Source organism: Hippopotamus amphibius, chromosome 7, assembly GCF_030028045.1.
Source record: "Hippopotamus amphibius kiboko isolate mHipAmp2 chromosome 7, mHipAmp2.hap2, whole genome shotgun sequence".
NCBI classification, from domain to species: Eukaryota; Metazoa; Chordata; class Mammalia; order Artiodactyla; family Hippopotamidae; genus Hippopotamus; species Hippopotamus amphibius.
Window position 1 is genome coordinate 36,405,481 of NC_080192.1, and position 22,011 is coordinate 36,427,491.

The window sequence follows — 22,011 nt, forward strand, 5'->3', positions numbered from 1 at the left end:
TTTCAGAGAGTCTATTCTGCTCAGCAGCCTAAGACCAGCAAATATGTTTTTTTTCCAAATATAACAGTTATATTTCTGAAAATCCCCTTGGTAGAATTAATGGCTTTAAGAATATTAGACATTAAGGAAAGGAGGATAAGGTCTTAGGATATTACATGTGAACATACGAAGGTGCTTAAAAAAATTTTTTTTACATTTGCCAAAATAAAACAATGATAACATATAACACATGCACTAAATTACAAGAGTAATACTTGTATTTGCATATTTTAAATAGTTAATTTCCAATTACCATTCCCAGCTGCCTAGAAGAAAAACCAGATTTTCTTTCTCAGTTGCCAGGAGGTAATATCCATTTTATTTGGTTGAATACAATATGCTATTCAGAATTAGCCAAACTCAAGGTTAAGGACACAATCTTCCAAACTGCCAAGTCAATTCAAGACTTGACACCAACTGCAAGTTTGGGGATTTCCCCAAACCATCACCAGTTTCAATAATTCACTAGAATGACACACAGAATTCAGGAAAAGGCTATACCTGTGATTATAGTTTTATTATAGCCAAAGGATACAAAGCAAAACCAGCCAAAAGAAGAGATGCACAGAGCTGAATCTGCAACCGGGCGGGCTCCAAATGTGAAGCTTCTGTGTCCTCAGGGACAGCTTACCCTTCCCAGCACTGAGATGTGGTAATCTGTGCATGAAGTATTGCCAATCCAGGAAGCTCATCTGAGCCTCAGTTTCCAGAGTTTTTACTGACACTTTGTTACTTAGCTATGATTTGAAGTACTGCCCATGTGGTTGTACTCAGTGTCTATTCCTTTCCACTCCCCGGAGTTCAGGCTGATAACCCATGGCTCAAAGCCTTAATCCTCTCATCACAAGGTTGGTGTTTGAGTGTGCCCAGCTCCCATCTCTAGTCATCTTGCTAACATAAAATATCCAGGGGCCCCATACAGTCACCTCATTACCATAAAATATCAGGTGTGGTCTAAGGGACCCACCATGAGTAACAAAGATGCTCCTATTACATGGAAAATTCCATGGGTTTGGAGCAAGGACAGGAGCAAGGACAAAGGCCGGACTGCTCTTTGCATAAATTCTTCACTATGTATATGCTTAATACTAATATTTATAAAGTATTGAGCATCTACAATGTGGCAAACACTTTATATATTATTTCTAATTCTCATTAGGTTTACTATGATAGTCTTATAAGTCACATTTTGATGGTTAGGAAACTAAATGTTTTGCCTTACCTAAGAATGAAATCTAGTGTGTAGCTAACCTATAATTAGAACTCTGATTTGTCTAGTTTCAAAGATCACACCCTCTCTACTATCTCTAGCTTCATTTTACTGTCAACAAATATAAATAGACACTGTATGTTCCAGCCTGATCCCCATTCCAATACCTGCCATGGCTGCTCATCCATCCAAATATTCAATACTTTTCTGCCTTTTTCTTTTTTTTTTTAAAGGTAAAAATACCTAAGTTATACTCCTTAGATAAGAACCTGGAGTGACAGCAATATACTGTAAATTTTTGCAGGTAAGGAAAACTGCATACATAGTAAAATTTAAGGAATGTATTTTTCAGTGTTTTCTGATTGTAAGGAACAGAATACACTTCTGGATAACTTGCAAAGGAAATTTCTTGGAAAGCTGTGAAGTAATTCATAGAATTAAAGAAGATGCCAAGGAACCAAGTATTAAAATTCCCTGAGCAGAGGGGCCACTGGTCTAGTTTCAGTTATACACCTGTATCTTGACAGCCATGAGTAGTCGTCAAGAAAAGGAAGAGGGTAATTCCCCATAGAACAATCAAAGTGCTGCTATTGTCAGGAGGAGGAATGTATGCTTAAGGGAAGAAAAAAAAAAAAGAAAGATTTTAACTCTAAGGGGAATTAGTAATAGCGGAAGTACATATACACAAATAAGTATGAAAGATATTAATCACACTCTCCACGGGAAGTTTAAAGAAAAGAAAGCCATAACTTTCATGTATTCAGAACAAATCAAAGACTCACAATATTAGGTTACTGGTAGTGGTGAAATGTGCTTAGATAAGTGAAGTTCTGAATTACTAAAATATACCCAAAACTTGAACTGGTTTGTCTAACTTTTTCACAGTACTTTAAAATATAAAATAGTGTCAGTAGTGAGGGTGCCACAAAGGAGAGAGCATCACACCTCCCTTAATAAATACATAACCTACATGAAAGCAGGGTGGGGCTTCCCTGGTGGTGCAGTGGTTAAGAATCCACCTGCCAATGCAGGGGACATGGGTTCGAGCTCTGGTCCGGGAAGATCCCACATGCCTCAGAGCAACTAAGCCCATGCACCATAACTACTGAAGCCTGCGTGCCTAGAGCCTGTGCTCCGCCACAAGAGAGCCACTACAATGAGAAGCCCGTGCACCACAAAGAAGAGTAGGCCCCACTCACTGCAACTAGAGAAAGCCTGTGCACAGCAACGAAGACCCAACGCAGCCAATAAATAAATTAATTAAAAAAAAAAAAAAAAGTAGGGTGCTTGCTAAGAAAATATAGCCTTAAGATAAACCCTTCCTCCCCAGTTTCCATTTCTATCAGGATTGTTGTCCTATGTAGGGGATTCACTGCAAAAATGTCTCAATTTCTACTCCTCTTTCTGCCAATCCTGTTGGAGATATAACTTTCCAATTCCTTCCATGAAGACCTGGAGTCTGTCTCCCAGCTTTGGCTCTTGGCTATAGCCTTGTGGCTTGCTCTGGTCATAAGAATGTTGGCAAAAGCCAAGAAATTCCATTTCTGAGCCTAGGTCTCAAGGGGCCTTGTACACTTCTGCTTGCTCTCTTGGATTCCTGCCACCAGTGAGGACAAGTCCCATTAGCCTGCTAAAGGGAAGTGAGAAAACCTTGGAGGTGAGCAGAGTGGCTCCTGCTGAGGCCATCCTAGAGCAGGCAGCCCCTAGCTGTCCTTCCGGTTGGCTGCAGAAGCAGAAGCAAGACCAATTCAGATTGGCTGAGCCCAGCTGAGATCTGCAGTACACCAGCCAAGCCCTGTACTCATAAGAAAAAAATCAATGTTTACTGTTGTATGTTTCTCTGAAGTGTTGTGTTTGTTATTTATACAGCAGCATTGTGGCCGTGGGTAACTGACTCGCCTCCTGCTAACAGCCACTGAGAGGAAGGAATCAGAGGCCTGCTCTGGTTCATTCCTTTTTCCTCTTGCCAATGCTCACAAATAGAAAATGAGAATTAAATTATACTATTTGACCACCATGTTTTCATGAAGCATTAAGAGGAATACAAACCAGAACAGCTGAATTTCACAAAAGCAACTTTTGTGTACAAACTCATAACCACAGCCTAAATATACTTGATCGCCATCAACTTTCCTCCACACTTTGTGGCCTCCGAGACTCAGGCACAATGTCTACTTAAAATAAAACACTCATCAGTAGGCATCTTAAAAACGTATAGCTGTGAGTACGTTTTTAAAAAATGTTATGAAAAATTATTTGCTTATATGATAAGTACAAAAACTGTCCCTTTTCAATGCAGATAACAAGCCAAAAGAATCTCCTCAAGCTTGGAAATTACTTTTCCTAAAATCAAAAAAACCATATGAAGTATATAACTTGAAATCAGAGCTGAGAATTAACACTTCAAAATTTCCAGGTGATACTTATTAATATATATTGCATGCTAATGTGACATTCAGACCTACATATACCCACACACTTCAGCCTTATTTTTATAAATCTTGGACTCAGCTTCTTTTTTTAGGTTCCTTCTGGAGCATAAGTTGCTCAGCACCTGTATCTATGGCAGAATCAAATTGTATCCTTACTTATAAATCTTTTCTGTTTTTATTTGCCCCCAGCTAAAACCTCAACAGAGATTTTTGAGCTTCTTTCTTTCCCAAATCTCTCCCTACCTTCATCTTTCTCTTAAATAAGTCAAGATAATTTTAAAAGAAAATGAATAACCACTCCTAAAGGAAGTGATACGAGTTTACAGTTTCCAACTGCCTTTTACCTGAGTGCTCTCTGGGATGCTATTTCTCTATTCCACATTGTAACAACTTTTTTTCTTTTTAGAACTTTTATTGAGATATAGTTAACAGACAATAAACAGCACATATTTAGAGTGTACAATTTGGTATCCCAATCTCCCAATTCATTCCCTCCCAAATCTCCCTGCTTTCCCCATTTGGTGTCCATGTGTTTGTTCTCTACATCTGTGTCTCTATTTCTGCCTTGCATTTCCTCTTTCATAGTTGTTAGCATTTGCCTTATGTACTGAGGTGCTCCTATACTGGGGGCATATATATTTATAAGTGTTATCTCCTCTTCTTGGATGGATCCCTTAATCTTTATGTAATGTCTTTTCTTGCCTCTTATAACGTTTTTTTTAAAAGTTTATTTTATCTGATATGACTATTGCTACTCCAGCTTTCTTTTGATTTTCATCTGCATGGAATATCTCTTTCCATCCCCTCACTTTCAGTCTGTATGTGTCCCTAGGTCTGAAGTCGGTCTCTTGGAGACAGCATATATATGGGTCTTGTTTTTGTATCCATTCTGCCAGTCTGTGTCTTTTGGTTGTTGAATTTAGTCCATTTACCTTCAAGGTAATTAATGATATGTATGTTCCTATTACCATTTTCTTAATTGTTTTGGTTTTGTTTCTGTAGGTCCTTTTCTTCTCTTATGTTTCCCGCTTAGAGAAGTTCCTTTGGCATTTGTTGTAGGGCTGGTTTGGTGGTGCTGAATTCTCTTAGCTGTTGCTTGTCTGTAAAGCTTTTGATTTCTCCATCAAATCTGAATGAGATCCTTGCTGGGTAGAGTATTCTTGGTTGTAGGTTCTTCCCTTTCATCACTTTAAATATATCATGCCATGCCCTTCTGGCTTGCAGAGTTTCTGCTGAGAAATCAGCTGTTAACCTGATAGGAGTTCCCTTGTATGTTATTTGTCATTTTTCCCTTGTTGCTTTCAATAACATTTCTCTGTCTTTAATTTTTGTCAATTTGACTACTATATGTCTTGGCGTGTTTCTCCTTGGGTTTATCCTGCCTGGGACTCTCTGCACTTCCTGCACTTGGGTAGCTATTTCCTTTCCCACGGTAGGGAAGTTTTCAACTAGAATCTCTTCCAATATTTTCTTGGGTCCTTTCTCTCTCTCTTCTCCTTCTGGGACCCCTATAATGCGAATGTTGGTGCGTTTAACATTGTCCCAGAGGTCTCTTAGGCTGTCTTCAGTTCTTTTCATTCTTTTTTCCTTATTCTTTTCTGCATCAGTGATTATCACCATTCTGTCTTCCAGGTCACTTATTTGTCCTTCTGCCTCAGTTAATCTGCTGTTGGTTCCTTCTAGTGTATTTTTCATTTCAGTTATTGTCTTGCATATCTCTGTTTGTTTGTTCTTTAATTCTTCTAGGTCTTTGGTAAACTTTTCAATCTTTGCATCCAGTCTTTTTTCAAAGTCCTGGATCATCTTTACTATCATTATTCTGAACTCTTTTTCTGTAAGGGTGCCTATCTCCTCTTCATTTAGTTGTTTTTCTGGAGTTTTATCCTGCTCCTTCATCTAGTACAAAGTCCTCTGCTTTTTCATTTCCTCTATCTTTCTGTGGCTGTGGTTTTCAGTTCCACAAGACAAAATACTGCTGATACTGCTGTCTGCCCTCTTGTGAAGGAAGCTATCTAGGAGGCTCGTGCATGTTTCCTGATGGGAGGGACTGATGGTGGGTAGGGCTGGGTGGGTGAAGCTCAGTAAAACTTTAATTTGATTTGGTGAGCAGAGCTTAGTAAAACTTTAATCTGCTTGTCTGCTAATGGGTGGGGCAGTGTTCACACCTTGTTGGTTGTTTGGCCTGAGGCTACTTAGTACTGGAGCTTACAGGCTCTTTGGTGGGGCTAATGGTGGACCCTGGGAGGGTTTATGCCAATAAGCACTTCCCAGAAACCCTGCTGCCAGTGCCTCCGTCTCCTCGGTGAGCTACAGCTGCCCCCCACCTCTGCAGGCAATGCTCCAACACCAGCAGGTAGGTCTGGTTCAGTCTCCTATGGGGTCACTGCTCCTTCCCCTGGGTCCTGGTGAGCACACTTTTTTGTGTGCCCTCCAAGAGTGGAGTCTCTGTTTCCCCCAGTCCTGTGGAGGTCCTGCAATCAAATCCCGCTGACTTTCAAGTCTGATTCTCTGGGGATTCCTCCTCCCGTTGCTGGACTCCCAGGTTGGGAAGCCTAACATGGGGCTAAGAACCCTCACTTTAGTGGGTGGACTTCTGCAGTATAACTGTTCTCCAGTTTGTGAGTCACCCACCCAGCATTTATGGGATTTGATTTTAATGCGGTTGCGTCCCTCCTACCATCTCACCGCAGCTTCTCCTTTGTTTCTGGAGGTGGGGTGTCTTTTTTGGTGAGTTCCAGTGTCTTTCTGTCGATGATTGTTCAGCATTTGGTTGTAATTCTGGTGCTCTTGCAAGAGGGAGTGTAACAACTTTTTATAACTTGTTGATACATAATCATTTGAAACCAGATTATATTCTGGATAAGCTAGAATGAAAGGAGTCAATTTCTTGAATACAGATAGATGACATTTTTTCTCTTTGAATACTATGATAGCAAGCTTTTTAATTATGGACTTTTCATTGCAGTTTAGCACCCTTATCAAATAATTGTTTTCCACCCATTTCACAGAGCAGAATTCCCAAAGGACTGACTTTGTTAATCCTCACTTGATAGAGAGCTATTTTGTTTTGCACCCTTACATGTTTCAAAGAAGGGAATGAGATACAGAATACACCTGTGCCCCAAAGCAGTGAGGAAAAGAGGGGCTACTCCAGGTGGAGAGTGAGGGGAAAATGTTAGTGTGCTGAAATAGTACATACAGGTGTTTCAAAGAAAGAACAACAGGGAAGTCCAAGGACAAATTGATAATTTGTCTTTTAAAGTGAAAATATGAATACCTGATTGGGAATTTGGAAGGGTGATGGGAATGAAAAGGAGACATGCAGATTTTGTGTTGGAAAGGTGCTCTTGGCTGGAGGAGGACTTGCCTTTAGACATTTGGTACCCAAGGGTCTAGACTAGTGGAGTGGTAAAGGATGTTTTTAAAGAAGGCCTAAAAGTGGAAAAGGATAAAAAGAAGATAATATCTAGGGACAGCCAAAGAAATCAGCATCTTGGGAACAGTTGGAGAGCTGGACCTAAAAATAAAGATTGAAAAGAGGAGCCAAAAAAAAAAAAGACTGTCACCTGGGTCTGGCCTGGGGAAGAACAGCAAATATGGTCAAATGTGTGAGTGAATTATAGAGGCAGAGAAGTCAGTTGAGAATATGCCTGTGGCCTTATCTGGATAGGATCAAGCTCCTATAGAAACCCAAAGGAAGTCTAATAAATTATTAGTTGGACCCAGAACAGGAGTTAGAAGTGGAATGGGCTATTCGAAATTCCAGGAGGCACTTGCAGAGGAGTGGGGAAGCCTTAAAAAGTATATGAAATGATTTAATTGTGTGCAAAGACATGGCATTAACCAGGGTTGTGGTCTTGCATAATAACCCTTGGGTGTAGTTGAAAAGAAAGTTTGCACAAACTCATCCCTTAGATGCCAGCTCTCATGTTCAAGGAATCTGACACTTGTAAAATCCTGATTGCATTTAATCTGTAGACCTGTGTTTCTCAATGCGGAGGGGGATATTTGGTAATATCTGGAGACATGTTTGATTGTCATAACTTAGGGAATGCTACCAGCATATACCAGGTACAGGGCAGGAATTCTGCTAAATACCCTACAATGAACATGGCAGCCACCCTCCCTCCCCCAACAAGGAATTGTCTAACCCACAATGTTCATGCTGAAGTTGAAAAACTCTGCTATAGGACAAAATTTCTTTGCATCCAATTATTATTTACTGATCAGTTAGTTCTTCAGCTCCTCTAAATGATGTAGAAAATATTGGTGTTAGCATCCTATTATAGAGAATAGGCATAAGCTGGGATCAGAGATTTCTGAAGGAAGAAAGCTTACCCTTGAAAATATCCACTGATGAGGTAAGAATGTCACAACCATGTTTATAATAGAACAGCAATGGACAAATTATTTGTGTCCTGAATTCTCTAATGAGGCCTATTCAGGAGTGCGAGCAGATTTTAGGAGCCAGGAGATACGGAGTCCAGTGTGGTTGGTCTTGTTCTGTCTTTATCCAGCTGTCATTAGAGTAAGTCACTCAGTCATGGGGATTTGACAGTAATATAGAATTAATATCTGTTTTACTTTACATCAGTGTTGCTATGAAAATCAAATGAAAGGAGATCTGAAAGTGATTTGAAAAGTTGAAAGTGCTAGAACTATATAAAAAGTGGTTTATGCTTACATCTGACATTATTTCAAGCATGTTCTCTACGTAAATCTTGTGATATATGCAATTGAGCTAAACAAAAATTTGAATTCCAATATGGAAAAGCACAGTAATAGATATTATCCACATTACAAACAGGAAAACAATACAAGTAAGCTTCTGTTCACTAAGTGCTGAAAGTCTAGTGTGGGAAAGTTATCAGTTCTCTATTACCATAATAAGGCTGCACAATAAACCATTACAAAACCCTGTGTCCTACAGCAGTAAACCTTTATTGCTTATGTGTCTAGGATCAGCTCAGGTTTAGCCAGGTGGCTCTGTCTTAGCTTAGCTCACTCATATATCTGAAGCTTGGCTAGCTGTCAACTAATGTAGGATGCTTTGACTGGGGCAACTGGCTCTACTTCATGCGTCTCTCATCCTTGCGTAGATTAGCCTTGAGCATATCCTCATGTTAGTAGTAGAGGGCAAGCTTCTGCTTATAACTTGTCTGCTACCATCCCACTGGTCAAAGCAAGTCATGTGGCTGAGCTCAGAGTCAAAGGGTGGGTGCAACCTTTCATTCGCAGTGAGTGGACACTATAAAGTTACACGGCAAAGGATGCAGATGCAAGGAGCGGTCAAGATTTGGGCCAATGATGCAATCTACTTTAAGAAACAAACATAGACACTGGCTGGTGAAGAATTATGTCCACACCTGATGGAGAGGATTATACATCACTGAAATTTTCTGAAATTTGAGTTGGATGAAGTTACTGAATGTAACTCTGAGTTGACTTCATTGAAGGGGTAATGATTTTGTTTCATGTGTAAGAAGAAAGGTATTCACAAATGTTTAGTGGTGAAAGGGATGGATGGTGGAAAAGACAGCTAACCGTGTATCAAAGTTTTTGCTTCCCTTTCTCCCTAAATCTATATGGAATTGTATGACTCACTCTCACCAATGGAACATGAGCAGAAGTAACCGTGTCATTTTCAAGATAAGATAGTTAAGAAGTAGGTGTACATTCCCTGTTCTTTCTTTGCCCTTTTCCTGGCTGGAGGCAAAGTACTTCAAGGCCCAAGGAGATGATGAGCTACAAGATGGACAGAAGCTGAGTCCCTGACTGTCCATATAGAGGAAAGTCAACTGCCAACCATCAACAAACAGCATTGGACCAGTATATGAGTTTGAAGGAGATGGTTGTGTTAAGCCACTAACATTTTTAGACTTATTTGCCATATCAGCTAGCATTATCCTAATATCACATAATTTTAATATAACACTATCACCAATTAAAAACATTTAAAAGATTTAAAATTGTTCTTCCTTAGAACTTTAGTACAGCTTCTCATCCAAACCTAAGAAATGAAATCTCTAACACATTCTCACCAAGTGAATATCTAATCCATTTGAATATTTCCAGTGATGGTAATCTTACTAACTTCTGAAGCAATCATTTCTCTGTGAGAAAATCATTTATAGGAAAAATTTCCCTAGTTTGAGTTGCATATGCCTATATATCTACCCATGTGTCCATTCTAAAATTACCAAGCTTAACCTTATTCTCTCTTCTAAAGGGCTGGGTTTTTTTGTTTGTTTGTTTGTTTTTTGTTTTGCTTTGTTTTTTGCCAAGCCGCGCAGCTTGTGGGATCTTAGTTCTCTGACCAGGGATCAAACTGGGGCCCTTGGTGGTGAAAGCGGCGTGTCCTAACAACTGGACTGCCAGGGAGTACCCAAGGGCTGATTTTTTATTATTTCAAGATATCTATACATTCTACCTCCAAACTATAATGTCTTTTCTTCACAGATCGATCATGACTTAAAGAAAATAAACTTTAAACTATCTTTGGGAAACCCATCAGCAGTAATCACATATCAAGTTTCAATATTCTTTGTAAACTGTGATACCAGTTATACTAACTCTATGACAGGGTACATTTTATTGTTAGGTGAGAAAACTAATACATTAATTAAAAAAAAAAACAATGAATTGGGACTTCCCTGGTGGCACATTGGTTAAGAATCTGCCTGCCAATGCAGGAGACACGGGTTTGATCCCTGGTCCGGGAAGATCCCATATGCCGAGGAACAACTAAGCCCGTGAGCCACTACTACTGAGCCCATGTGCTGCAACTACTGAAGCCCATGTGCCTAGAGCCTGTGCTCTGCAACAATGAGAAGCCCATGCACTGCAATGAAGAGTAGCCCCTGCTCGTCACAACTAGAGAAAGCCCACAAGCAGCAACAAAGACCCAATGCAGCCACACACAAAAAAAAAAATCTAATATACAGAGTGAAAGTCACAGGATATTTTGGGTCAAAAACAAACATTTGAGATTTTTAAGAGTTCCAAACACAGTGGTAGAAAGAGACCACAAAGCCATTTTACAAATACTATGGCTTTTACCATGTTGGGATTTGATAACTTTTTGAGGTTTTTGTCCTAATATTTTGACATAAAGAAGGATCTATATTAACTAAGTCAACTAGAAGAATTTTTAATGTAATTTCTAAGAAATTCTGTTTTTTTGAAGTTTTGTAACACCAACATCTTGTATCCATTTTTTTATTTACACTTTTCCCCCCCTGACTTGAATATTGATTCAATTATGCAAAGCTTCCAAGAGGAAAGTTTCATACTGAAAACTTCTGACCCCTTTGTGCATTTTTAACTAACCAATCAAACTTTCAGAAGTTTTTTTCCTCCCCCTAAAATGCTTGAACATGGTACGTGGCGACCTCTGCTGGTTCTCAGATAATGTAGCCAAAGTCACTTTGACAATTTCAGCAAACAGCAGCTGCTCTTTGTGATGCCTAGGGAAAATTACTAGCATGAATTGAAAACTAAATGTTTAAGAAAAACAACATCTCTGCTGGCTTTAATGTAGTTTCAAATTCTATATTCAATAATTTCTTGAGTTCAAGAAATGTGTTAGGTTTTTACCCTCACCTTCCACGTGTGTTTTACTTACTTCTGAGAATAAACGCATAGTTGCTATAGAGTAACTAAAACATATATTTAAGATTTCACAAATAATTATTGATAGAGTTTTACTTATTACAAAAGGGAGACAAGCTTGTTGAAAAAAATCCAAACACTCATGAACTGATACCAGTAAAAAAGTGAAAGTCTCTTCCTCAGCATTTCCCCTCCCTAGTCCTACTTTCCAGGATTCAGGTTAGTTTACCATGGGAAAAAAATATTTTTCGTGTATGGATTACCTGGCTTGGGATTTAGGCTTAGTTTGCGTCGATGAAATTTAAGCATACATTGGCTTTCAGAGTAACAGGGCAAGGAGGAAAAAACTACACTCTCCTTCCTTGGCCTTTATGAATTTAATACTCAAGAAGATTGCTCACGGATCTTGCCAGAGGGAAGATTTAGCCAGTTATTTCTCCTAAAAGTATCAGGGTGCTAACATTAATTTTCAAACAGGTGGGACAAAGAACTCAGTGGGCTTGAATTCAAGTATCCCAAATCAAGGTCTTCAAAATTTAAGTACAGGGTAATTCTGTACCACCAGAATTAATAAAATTAAGTTATTCTTTAATATAATAGGCCAAATTCCATTTAGAAATGTTGCAATATAAAAAATCTCTGAATAATAAGTCTTCTTAATTCTCCACTTATAGGACCATTTAATATTAGACATCCAGCACAAACACAAGACAATGCCAAAAAACAAGCAAACTTAGTAGCTTCTTGGAGTTCATGGTTTGATTTAACCTGTAAAAAAGAATATCAAAAAAGCTTTCTTATTCAGCATGAAAAAAGGAAGGTTAGAATTAAACGTATTCTGTGCATGTAAGTTAGAAGTTTACTAGCATTTCAAGGTAAGATAATAGTTTTAACTATTCGAAGATGGGTAAAATCCCAGCTATATCAGGTCCTTGAAAATGGAAATTAAAAAAATAAATTGTATTCCAAGAAATTTACTGAAGGGTACAGAACAAAACACCATTCTCCAATAAATGCAAACATTCACTAGGAGATTTAATCACTTTGTTCTAAATTACAGGAGTTTGCTAGATGTTGGAAGTTTTTGAATTAGATTTTAATGGTTGCCTAGGGTAGAGAACTAGCTCATGCTAATGAAGTTAATCAGGCTAGCAGTTTTCAACTGTGAGTCCTCAGACCAGCTCTGGTTTGCCACAATATTTTCTCTGGTCCACAGTGAAATCAGAGCATTAAGATAAACCAAGATGATTTTTCACGAAGGTAAGTACATTAAAGAACTGCACTTTAAACTTTGTGTTTGTGCTATCAACTATCTTTTCTTATGAAAAAGATAATAATGGAATAAAATAAGTAAAAATAAAATTAAAACTGATCTTATCTGGCAAAAGAAAAAGTTGACAATATTATGGTTATCCCCTCCCCAAACTTTTGAAGTTTTTTTTACTTATCTTTAAAACACCAAAGACTGTAGTCACTGCCTTGTCAGTCCTTTAAGTTTTTCAAAATGGTCATTTTACCCTAACATCTCAGGCATGAAACTAACCAAGTTTCCTCAGGTCAGAGTTCGTACGGCACTTACAAAATCCCCTATTTGACAGAAAGAATATGACCAAAATAACATGTGACTTATCATAATTCCAAACTATCATAGAATTTCTGCGTTTTGTGTATTTTTTTTTTTTTTTTTTTTGCCTTCTGGTTTTTGAGAAACACTTGTGAAATCCACATGTATATCAGTGGGATTTATCTTTCAGAATTGGGAAGATATGTTTTGCCAGTCATAAATGAACTGTAATCCCTATAGACTCAAGTTTAATTCAAAAACACTCTCTCCAGAGCTGCTAAATTTGGCAATCCACAGAACCCCTCCATATGCTCTCCTTAGGGGATTTTACATACATTGTCCATAATGGTTTCTACTTAGGATGTCTGGAAAAGTAGATATTATGGTCACAGAAGGGCCATTAAAGGGAATTTGAAAACAGATCCATTAAGTTGAAGTATTCATTTGTAAGCGTCTTCAAGTTGGATGGACTCTGCTAATTGATATTCAAGGAATAACTCCATGCACCCGCTGCTTACATCATAGCGTCTAACTACTCATGGTTGTATCGCTAACCAACCTGGTCTGGTAGTCTCCCTGGAGAGACGAATATTAGCAGAACGCGGTGTGCATAAAAAGAACAGCAGATAAATAATGAATTGTCCCTAAATGTGGGCCTCATTTCCATTCCATTCTGTTGCTCAGTGCCTTTACTGTTTCAAACAGCCATCTTTTTTTCATTAATTACCTCAGCTCTGCTTTTGTTATGTCTTGTTGGAAAGGAGAAAAGAAAGTTTCCATTATTTCCCTGCTAGACTGTGGAATGCAGCAGCTGTTGTGTTTTGCAAACATCCCGTCATATCTTAGAATCTCTGGTCAGTTTTTGAGTGGATTTAAAAACGCTTTTCTGTATTGTTATGCTCACTTTCCCCAAATTTGTGAGCTTGTGTTTCTTTTCTCTCTCCGCTCATCTTCTGTGGCCTTACTCCCTTTTCCTCCACCTGGCTCTCATTTTCAAGCCTTATAATAGTTCTCAAGAGCAACGCAAATATCCCATAGGTTTCTCAGCTTGGCCCTGTCTCAGCCCTACGCTATTTTTGAAGGTGTTGCTTTGTTTTAATTATGTTACCTTTCCTTCTGCTTAAATGATTTTCAGGACACAACCTCTCTTCTGCCACGCATGTCAGACAACACTGCGGTGGTCCTTGTCACGGGGCACTTGGCAGAGGATGGATGGCAGTTTTACCTACAGCAGCTGTCTTCATGGGATGGGAATAACACAGTCATGATTCCCTGAACGTGGACTATGCTTTGTGAGTTTTAAAAGTTCCTCCCCATTCATTGTCTCATTTGACCCCATAAGGGTCCCACAGAGCAAACAGGATGGATGTTACTCTTCCCATTTGATAGATGAGGAGAAATATGGCCCTAAGGAGCTGTGGAATTGGACCAGCAAACTCTGAGCACTGGTGAGAGATGGGAACAGGAACAAGAAGGCTGGTTTCTGTCTTCAGTGTTTTCCCCCAGAGCTTTTGCTCAGGTCTCTCTTTCTTCATCTGTAAAGTGGGAAATGTACTACCTTTGTGTTATGAGGAAAGAATGAAAGAATCCGGGTAAGTGCACTTAGTAAGTGCTCAATAATTGTTTATTGTGATCCTTTGTCATATAAATACAACAGCTAAATTGGCCAAATGACACACACAGGCAGCGGCTCTCTGGCTGCATGCAGCAGGATGTATTGGTCCTCAAAGGAGAGCTTTTGAGCAGCCATTGACTGAAATACGATGATTGGAAATTGATGTTTGGTTCCAACTGTGCAGCAGCAACAATCCTCCTCCCCCTGCTCCCACAAGGAAAATGATACATGTAGGTTGATTCTTCTACATGACACAACCAGCTAACCCAACACAGTATGGTGCACATGTGGATAACAGATTCTGGATTTATAGTATCCAGGCTTACAATTTACAAGCTGTATGATCATGGTCTGGACAAATTATTTAATCTCTCGGTGCCTCAGTTTTTCCTATCCATAAAATGTGGATACTGAGGCTTATCAAATGAGTTTGTTAAGGGGAATAAATGAGTATAGTAGGGATGTTTAATTGAAAAAATTTGACCAGGACACCAAGATATGGTAGCTACCAGATGTAATAAATCTTCAAAATGCAAAATTGTAAATACTCGAGTACATTGAAGTTATGAGTCCTTTATCTGGGTCCTTCACTCAGAGCAGTGATATGAAAAAAACAAAAGGGCTGGGATTTGGAGAGGATCAGTCAGAAGACTTTCTTAGGTGAGAGCTGCATTCTCACATCCCCACCCCTTCAGGCCCCCCCATGCTGGGTTGGGAAGGGTTATGGTGGTGCAGCATCCTCAAGCCAGACCTGTAAGAGGGAACCACTCAGAGTATGATAGGTGTTCCTGGGCCCCAGGGACTGGGGCCCACCTCATGCCACAGAAGTGAGAGCAGCTGATGACAAGAGAGCTGAGAGCTGCCTCTGGGCAGTAACTGCACCTGCCCTATAGCAAGTTAAATGTGTGCAGATCCTGGCAACTAGCTGTGGAACCTATGGCTGTGATGTCAGCCTGCGGTTGTTTTTAAAGGGATTCCACTCAAGTACACTGTCCGCCAGGGAAAGGAGATGGTAGGCACACCTGACTATCCTGGCCAGGGCAAGGACTAAGGTGAGGATAGAAAGGCTCAGTTAAAGCTGGGGCCCAGCCCATGATAGGCGAGCTTCAGTGTAGGGATCTAGGAGCGAGTAACCAAAGACGGAAAGGTTCCCGTGAGAGTCTGTCAGCATCAGCATCCCACCCCGCCCCGCCTGCCCCCCAACCTCCCAACGAGGACAGGCAGCCTTCTTGCAAAAGTGTCTGTTGGGGAAAACTTTTCCTGTCCCCTATTCTTCCTTTCACAAGCATTCTTGTGCTGCAAGTAGCCAACCAAATGCAGACAGACCAATGGGGACATGGAGGCAGGAGAGTTTTCACTTTAAGTCAAGTTTAAACTTTGACTATAACACAATAAGGGATGTTTTAAATTGTAAATTAGGTTGTGCTTGTGACTTGAAATGAATGTAGGACTGTTAACTAAATATAACTTGTAAAGTCACTGGCTGGCCCAAGATGCCATCCAAATAGGGAAAGGAATAGCCCCATTGAGCAGGACTAAAAAGAGAGAAAGACTGACAAAACCAGGTTATTTTGTAATTAAATCCAGTGGTTTCTGATTAAGATCAGTTAGATAAAGAATCTTGAACATAGTATGTTCACCAAGCTATTAGTATTCTTTTCTCTTTACTCTGAAAGCCTATTTTATCTGAAAAGCAAAAAAAAAAAAAAAAAAAAAAAAATTGAATGCAAAAGAATATTAACAACAAAAGTTTAAATATTTAAAATCTCTCACCCAACAGAATGAAAAGAGAGCCATCATTACTTCCAGTAGTAAGGAGCTCACTACCTCCTTAAACTATTAGAAACCTACAGATGCTAGAAAGTTTGTTCTTATATCAAAACAAAATCCACATTCATGTAATTTCTACCCATTAGTTTATGTTTTCTCCTCTAGAGGAATACAGATCATTGTTTAGCTGAAATTCTGTGGTTTTAAGGTTTTTTTTTATCTCTTCCATATAGTATTAGCATACAATTACATCTTCCCTTATTCCTTATTTTCAGCCTAAATATTTCTGTTTCCTTCAGTTCTTTTTTATATAATGTAGCACACTTCTCATCTTGATCTCCCTTCTCTGCAGTTTTCCCAGTTTGTCAATTTCCCTTCTCCTGAACTGAACATGAGGTTGGATGTACCCTAAAGGCAGAGCTACTTTAACCACCATATAATGTGCATATTAGAAATCTGCAGTCAATGCAAACTTCTCACGTTATTTTCTTAGGATATATCCCCACAAGTCACATCCTCTTTATTCTGTAATCATACAGTTGGTTATTAAAAAGTGAAGCAAAAAAATGGACCTTTGTTATACTCCATTTTGTCAGTTTTACCCTAGGCTTCCAGTCTCCTGCAAATATTTGGAATCTCTCTTCTGATTCAGACTGACTTTTTAGAAATTATTTTTTCTCTATCCCAGCTTTGGCCATTTGTAAGCATTCTTTTAATCCACACTTAAGGTACTGATTTAAAAAAAAAGTTGAAGAGGACTATTATTTTCCAACAAACATCCTGGGATGTGTAGATCCTTGTGCAGGCTCAGTGCATTTCACTAGGACATATACTCCACAGTGGAATTATTGGGTGCTAAAATATAAGCATTTTCATTTTTATTAGATGTTGATAAATTGCACATTTTTAAGATATTAAATACAATTTGGTTACAATTAACTTTCTTTACATGAGGGAGCTGCTGTTCGTGAAGTCACTGTTCACACTGACTGTGTGTAAAACAGGCCATGGAATGCATGTGGCAATGACACCCAGTGTGCAAGGCTGGGCGAGCCAGCTGCACGGTCCAGATTCCCATGAAGGCTGCAGTAGTGATCTCATCGCACTGGCTTGTAGCATGATTTTGGCTCTGGTCTGATCTTGTTTCTGCCCACATTCTAAGCCTGGTTATCTGGCATTATTGTGCTTCTATGAGCTAAACTTGATTCATTTACAGAAACTCCATTTCTGTTTAAATATAAGGCCCAAATTACTTTCTGTTGCTTACAGCTAAGAGAATATCACAACTCTTTTCCTATTGCTACTTAAAAGCTCATTTCCATTTCTTTCCCCAACAGTTTCAGAGTAAAATTTCACACCTCTGTTAATACGCATATTCATACATTTTTGGACACTCCCACGAACTGCACAACTGCTATCCCAAATGAGATGCACTCCGTGTTTTATTTTTGAATGTCCAGGCTGCTTCTTCAGCTAGGAAATCCAGCAGAACGGGCTTTTCCTTGTCACACTCTGTATTCTCTCTTCTCTTCTTTCTTACTCTGCTCTTTGTTTCATTTAGATTTTGTTCCCATGTTTATTTCTCACACAGGCAACAAAACAAAACCCAGAAATAAAGAAATATGATATCAATGGCTATTTAAAATGAGCAAATTTTGCAGTGATCAATATTTGGGGGAGAAAGTTGCATGTGGATGAAAAATACACTGTAGTTCTTTTCCTGTTAGAAGTAAATATCTTCAGTACCGCGTATAAATAAGTCACAGAAGCAAAATAATAAGAATGCATTGCATGGTTGTTGTCCTGCTGGACTTAAGTTCCATTCTGGCTCCTTTAGTTTGCTTTGCAGATGTACACTCTAATCCATTGATTGTATATTTTATAATTTGTTTCTCAAAGGACAATTTTATTTCCCTTACTAGATAGTTTTTAGGAAAAGGAATCTCATTTTGGGTACACAGCTGCATTTTAATAGGAGTATTTTACACAAACATTAAAAAGTGATTGAATTGGGAATCTCTCTCAAAATTCTGGTCACCAGTTCCAATGTGTGTGGGGGTGGGGTGGGGGTGGGGCTGTTTCCACATCACCCACAAGCAAGTCTCCGACACCAGCTGCACGGCGTACAACTCAATTCTCACCCTCCCTAGAGAACAGCATGAGCTCCTACAGATGAAGGGCTCAGTCCCACAAAACCCCCTTCTCCCACATCAGAGGTGAGTGACAAGCCCAGGTTGTTACCTGTGCCTCTGACCAACCAGCTACAGATTGGAGGTTCCGACGAGCATATCACAGAACTCAGGAAAATAATTTACTCATTAGATTACTGATTTATAATAAAAAGATATAACTCAGAATCAGCCAGGTAGAAAGAGTGTAGGGCAAGGTATGGGAAAACAGTGTGAGGCTTCCACGCCCTCCAAGTGCTCCACTGCCGCCAAACCTCCCCGTGTTCACCAACCCGGAAGGTCTCCAAATGCCATCCTGTCCTTTACGGTTTTTCGGAAGGCTTTATTACATATGCATGATTGATTACATCATTGACCTTTGGTGATGGATTCAACCTCCAGTCCCTCTCCCCTCCACGGAGGTGGGGAAGGATTGAAATCTCCAACCCTCTAATCACTGGGTTGATTCCAGTGACAACCAGCACCATCCTTAAGTGCTTACACATGTTACCTTATTGACATAAACTCAGGTGTGGCTGAAAGCGGGTTGTTAGATATATTAAGACACCTTTATTACTCTTATCACTTAGGAGATTCAAGAGTTTTAGAAGCTCTGTGCCAGAAACAGGGGCAAAGACCAAATAGATATTTAACCACAATATCACATTCTCATTAGTTTCCAATAACTTGTTTCTGAAAAGGCTGAATCTCAGCATTTAGTTACCAAATAAAAAAGAAGAGTATCTCAGACGAGAGCCCTGGTCCCTGCAACCTCAAAAGGCTTCTGAACAAAGCATCTAATCCGAATAGCTAAGGGTAAGCCTCTGGCATCTAGTTTTTACAAACCCCATGTCATTTCAGTGCACAGCCTCTGCTAAGAATTAGTGACCTAGTAGACGTTTAATAACACACACTGTGGTGGACTTACTGCCATTGCTGGCCTGGTATCCCTTCTCTTTCTTGGTGCAGTCATCCTGATTTCCTTGTGGGCAGTCACGCTTCTCCAAGCGTAGCCAATAGTTCAAAAGGGGCTGACCCCAGGCTACTGGGGGGAGATATGTAACTCAGGCTTAGCCAATCCACAGTGATTGCTGTGGGGATAGGTATCTGACCGAAGCAAGCCCTGTAAATCTTGATTGCAACCCTTTCGTTAGAGCTGTGGGTGAAGAGACGCATTCTTCCCCCTGGGATTTCATTAGGCTCATGCACAAGAATCGCGAGGATCAGCCAGTGACCTAGAATTGCTAGGTCAGCTTGAGGGGTGGGGCACATAGAGGATGCTGAGCTGAGGATGAAATCAATTCAGAGAAAAGCAGAACAAGAGTGGGCGAAAGGGACAGAGGAACGGTGAGAGAGTGAGAGAGCAAGATCGAAAGTGTCATATTAGTATTTGAGTCCCGGAATCCATCTGTGTCTGAACTAGATCAGCCCTAGGACTTTTCAGAGCCATAATGTGTCTTAGTCTGCTCAGGCTGCCATAACAAAATACAATACAATAGGTGATTTAAACAATAGAAATTTATTTCTTATGGTTATGGAGGCTGGGAAATCCAAGATTAAGGTGCCAGCAGAGTTGGTTTCATTTGAAGGCCTCTTCTTTTGGTTTACAGGCAGCCTCTGTGCTGTTGTGTGTGTGTGTGTGTGTGTGTGTGTGTGAAAGAGAGAGAGAGAGAGAGGGAGAGAAGGAGGAAGAGGAGAAGGAGAAGAAGAAGGAGAAGGAGAAGGAGAAGTAGGGGAGGGGAAGCGGGAGAAGAGGGAGGGAGAGAAAGAGAAAGGTCTCTGGTGTTTCTTCTTCTAAGGACACTGATCCTATCATACCATAGCCCTACCTTTATGATGTCATTTAACCTTAATTACCTCTTTATAGGCCCTATCTCCAAATACAGTCACATTGGGTGTTAGGGCTTCCACATATGAGATGTGAGGGGATAAAATTCAGTCCAAAGCATGACACAATAAATTCCCTGTCCTCCTTTTTTTCTGAAGGCATTGGGTTGGATTTTCAGTCACTTAATATGACAGAGCTCCAAATGCTATATAGCCACTGCTGTTGACTTCAGCACTCAACTCATTCCATTTCTGTCCTTGTGAGTCTGTCTGCCTTCCTAAGCAGACCTGAGCAGTGGGCAACAAAGCCTTTAGGACAGAAGAGGCCATCTAGGGGGTTGGTTTAAAGCATGGCCTCTGGAGTCTGAGCTGGATTTGAATTGCCGCTCTGTCATTCGCTTAACCTCTCTCTGGGTGAGTGAACTCACCTATACATGGTATGGACAAAAGTCCCTACCTCTGAAATTATTATGAGAATTTGGTGCATTGATATTCATAAGCTACCTAGAACAGTTGCGTAGCACTGTGCTACAAGGATGTTTGTTAAATATCAGGTCTATACATACATAGACCTGAGTTAAACCTCTGCTTGTGCATTTGTTACTGTGTGACTGCATGTTACCTAACTTCACTAAGCTGCTCCCTGTGGGTGAGAGCACATATAAATTCACTAGTACTGGTCTTGACATAGTAAACACTCAATAAACGGCATGTGAACAAATGGATGTTGCAATTAGAAAAAGAAGTTCCCCTTTTTGTCTTGAAATTTTCACTTTGAACTTGAGTGTATTTAATTTGGAACTCCTTCATTAGAACAAATTCATCTATTTTCTCTCTTGACTTCAGAAAGCATCAGTTATCTAATGTTCAAATATAATTATATGGAAATGACAGTTGTGCCCAAATAAGACGGAATAATTTAGATGAGCATTTGGTAACAGTGCTTTCCACAATTCTTAAGAAATCTGTTGCTGAAAAAAATACCAGGGCAAAGTGGAAGTCTAACAGCAGCTATGTAATTAGCAATTATTTACATATATTACTTTTACAAGAAACTTTCTGTAATGAAACAAACCACAGACTGCCTATTAAAATTATACTCTAAGTATTAAAAATAAAGATCAGAAAAGCCGAATGGATTACCTCTTTCCTGTTTAGTCAAAGCAGGGATTTGTTCAAAGTCAGGATTCTACCTGACTTTAGATGAGATTTATGGCACGGAATTCCACATCAAAGGTTCTCCTGAACCGCTGACTTCAGTTGGGAAAAGAAGATGATAATTGTGTGATTTTGCAGCCAGATTCACATTATAAATGAAAATTTTCCACTTTGTCCAAGTGGGTGAGTCTCAGAAGCAGACTTCTCTTTCTCATCAGGGATATAGATTCCCGTCCCAAACAAATAGGCTATGAAGGTTATTCAAGGTTTTGTTTCCAATTTTCACTTAAAGATTTTTCTATGTAAAATTATTCCTACAGAAAGTCAAACAATAAAGGTATGTTTAAAGAAAAAGTTAAATTGTCCTTCATCCTCCCCCTCCCCCTCTATTCTTATCTGCCTGAGGTAACCAGTGTCTTCAGTGTATTTCCTTTTTTAATGAACATCAGATCATATTGTACACGTTACTCTCTTGCTATTCTTTTTTTTTTTGGTATGTGATTAACGTCCCTCCTCCAGGGCAGTACATGTAGCTCAAACACATTCTCTACATAGTGGCATAAAATTTCAAGTAAGCATCACCAGATTTTACTCGCTAGACCATTTAAATTTTTTTC